Source organism: Nannospalax galili, unplaced genomic scaffold (assembly GCF_000622305.1).
Source record: "Nannospalax galili isolate Female #2095 unplaced genomic scaffold, S.galili_v1.0 scaffold487, whole genome shotgun sequence".
Classification (NCBI taxonomy): domain Eukaryota; kingdom Metazoa; phylum Chordata; class Mammalia; order Rodentia; family Spalacidae; genus Nannospalax; species Nannospalax galili.
This window is the reverse complement of record NW_008357047.1, coordinates 151,090-154,952: the sequence shown is the minus strand read 5'-3', so window position 1 is coordinate 154,952 and position 3,863 is coordinate 151,090.

Below are 3,863 nucleotides of genomic sequence, written 5' to 3'. Positions count from 1 at the left end.
TTAAAAAAAATAATTCTTCAAAGCATAAAAATTTTCTCCTTAATGATTAATAGATGTGAAAAACATTACCATTGCAATCTACCAGATGACATTATATCTATGCTCAGATGCCAAGGATCTCAGAAAGTAACCAACTGTAACTAGTAATAATCAGATATATAGAGATTAGACAGGCATGTGCAAACATCTTAATGTCAATTTCATCAAAAATGAATTTTTCTGTATGAAAGTCTTTCTGCAAGGAACAATATATTCTAAAATGAAATGGAAATCTTTTTTAAAGGTTAAAAACTCATTCAATGTTATGTCTTACAGGGCTTATACTGAGTTCAATATTGTATAACTGTATTAAATCAACTGTAAACCTAAAAATGTACAGCCAATTTTGAATGAGATGTATCTTAGCTCTAGAAATTGTTATTGAATATGTCAATGCTATTGTAATGAAATGCTTTTTCTAAGTATGTGGTTATTAAATAATTTCAAAAAAAGATTATGTATACATTATTTTTTGTCTCATTCTTTATATATCATAACAAACCTACACAGACCTTCATCACTTACTTGGGCTTTCTCATTTTTTCTATTGTGGAAAATTGTAGCAGGAGGCCTCCAAAGATGGCGTGGACCCAGAGCCCTGGGATTCAGCGAGAATTCACTTCACTTCTTGGTCCGCAAATAGCCAGCCAAAAGGAGCCCACGCCTCTGTACCTTGCTCATGAGCCCAGTGACTGCTGATAGACTGCATGGCATGGACCAATCAGAAAATGATACGCTGACTAAAGGGACTTGGGGGCGGAGAAAAGGGAGATATAAGGTGTGCCTCCTCCTGCATTAAATGAGTCTGCAGCACCTCACCTAGTGCTTGCTTCTACCTGACTCCCAGGGTCTGTGTGTCATGACCCCGCACCTCTTACTCCCCCCAGTTGGCAAGGGACCCAATCCAGGTTAGGGTCTTCACAGCTGGCCTGAGGAGAACCCTCAACACCTGGCACCTGAACAGGGACTCCTGCCCATGGTATTGGCAACACCCAGAACCTCAGTTCATTTGGTAAGTAGGCCCCTGGTCTTGTCTGTTTCTTCAGCTGCTTGAGGGTATGCGAGTAGCCCCCTCCTCTGTTCCCTCCACCTTATCTGTAGTCTTTATTGTTGAACTAGTTTGTTAGATCAGGGAGGCATACTCTGCCACGTGGTCCCGAAGCCCACGTTGGCACCTCCCCCCTCTCGGCTCATCCCAGTGAGTTCACATAAGGGCTGATCCACCCTGAACTCAGAGCCCAGGTCACCCTGTTGCCTGTCCCAGAGACACCATGTGAGCATATGGCTGGAGGTGTCACAGCCTCCAGAAGTCCCTCACTGAACAACAAGACATTTGGGTCTGATACACTTTACATTTCGGGGCAGTTTACATCCGAGTGGCTCACAGTGCTTCTTTGCTTCCTTTGTGCCCTCTTGGTAGTCACCCTCGTCTTCTACTTTTGTGGCGAATTCCCCTTCGCGAGACCCTCCCACAATGGGCAGTTTACCACCACAATGCAGGGAACCACAAACGGCAGCACTCAAGGTGCTCCTTAAAACCAGAGGGTTGAAAGTGAAACCAAAAGATATCGAACACTTTTGGGATGAAGCCACTAATTTGACTCCGTGGGTCTCCCCTGAAAACATGTGGGACCCTGACATGTGGATGCGAGTCCTCTTCCTGGCCCGAAAAATGGAGGTCGGTTCAGGGATCACTCCCCCCACATCATTTGTACCAATCCTCCTAGCCATCATTGCCAGCCTTAAATCCTCCTCCCCTGAGGAAGTCATCTCAGCCCACAACAAACACTGCTGGGAGCAATCTAGTGTAGATCTGGCTATTACCTCAACACCGGACCCCCCGGAACCCCGGACCCAGAGGTGGATGCCACCTCTGTGCCCACTTCCAATAAGGAAGGAGCTCCTTTGCCTATATCTCAGGATACTCTCCTAGAGCTACCATGCCCCAAAATTCCCCACCCCATTACCCATGGAAAGAGTTACTCTCTCCCCCCCTAGTAACCATCCCACCTCTTCCCCTGCTACAGTGCCCCTCCCTCCTAGGCCACCCTCCTAAAAGCCTCACACGCCTTTGTCTCCATTTCCAGTTAACGTTGGCCCGATGCAGCACAGCATCCTTGGCTGACCACCCCACTTACTGACCTCGTTTTTATCTGCAAGGCAGCTGAGCAATCAGGCCCTGACTCCCCATATTTCAAACAGGTTCTTCGCCAGTGGTCCTTACAGTTACAAACCCACTATGATTGGTATAGCTTACTATCAGGCTGAAAACCAGGCATGCCTAAATCTCCAATATGGCCTCAACATTACGTTGGACATGCTTATGGGATGCGGACAATATACTGACCCCTTCTCCCAGTCTACTATTGGCCTCCATGTGTATTTTCAACAAGTTTCTGACTTGGCCTTTAAGGCCCTTAAATGTTGCTCCCCCTGTGACCCACAAGTCTTTTTCTGTAATTTGATTCAACAGTCAGGGGGAGTCCTTCATGGACTTCCTTAGCCATGTCATCGAGGTAGTAGAGTGGAAGGTGGAGTCTGGACCCACCCGAGAGGTTCTTATCAAACAATTAACTTGGGAGGGACTAAACATTCCTACTCGTAATGCTATTGCGCCTGTCCGCAATGATAACATTCACAAATGGGTACTTGCTACTAGAGACTTAGACCCTGGGGCCGGCCCTATTGAGGCTTTGACCGCCTCCTTGGAGACCCTTTTGTCTCCAGGAAAACCCGCCCACTTTGGCACTCGGGAAGGCTGCTGGAACTGGGGGACTTGGCCACTTTCATAGCTACTACCCAAGAGGTACAGTCAGACCCAAGACTCACTGCCCCAAGTACAAAAGAGGGTTCCATTGGGCTAAAGACTGTAGGTCACAGCCTCAACCAGACTCGGGTCCTTTAAACTCCACCTGGGGCACCCCTCGGCCCACCCACAAGAGGGGAAATGAGACAGATATTATGGACTCTCCCAATCCTCAACCACTCCCCACTAATGACCCTGTTCCTAGATGGAACTGCCATAAAGGGCCTAGTAGACACAGGGGCTGAAGTCACCATTACTTCAGAAACTGAATCCCTTAAATTCTGTCATTGGAAATACCGGCCAGGCCCTATAAACTGGCTCAAACAATTTATACCAGTCCCTGACTTGGAATTCCCGGCCTTGTTCTCCATGCTGGAAGGCCATAATTCACCAACTTCAAGGATCCCTCTCACCCAGTCAGCTAAGGATCTTCTTAATAAGATAGATCATATACTCTGGTCTGCATCACTCCAACGTCATGACCCAGCAGAGCCATTACTGGCCTTGATCCTCTGGACTAAAAATGGTGTCTTGGGGGTGCTATGGCAGCAAGACCCCCTGGTGTGGATCCACCTGGCTACCTCAGACCTAAATAGGCTTAGCTCTAAGTATAATATTGCCTTCAAGTTAGCAGTTAAGGCCCAACAAACAGCCAGGCGCATATTCGGAATGGAACCTGACAAAATTATAATGCCCTTTCCTCTTAAGCATTCCCAAACATTATGGGCAGACTCTCTGGCTTTCCAACTAATGATGTCCGGGTTCACGGGGGAGTTGGATAACCTACACATCCCCAGATAAGCAACGGGCCAGCCTGGCCTGTTTGGAAATCACCACTCAGCCACACACTTCCCCCTGCAAAAACCCCCTACCTTTAGCCACGCTAGCCTTCTCAGATGCCAATAAGTCCCGTTACGGCACTGTCATTCAGCGCATGGGAAAGTATGACACCTGTTACGTCCAAGCCAATCCCAGCTCTGTCCAGTTGGGGGAGCTCCTGGCCTTGTTAAAAATCTTC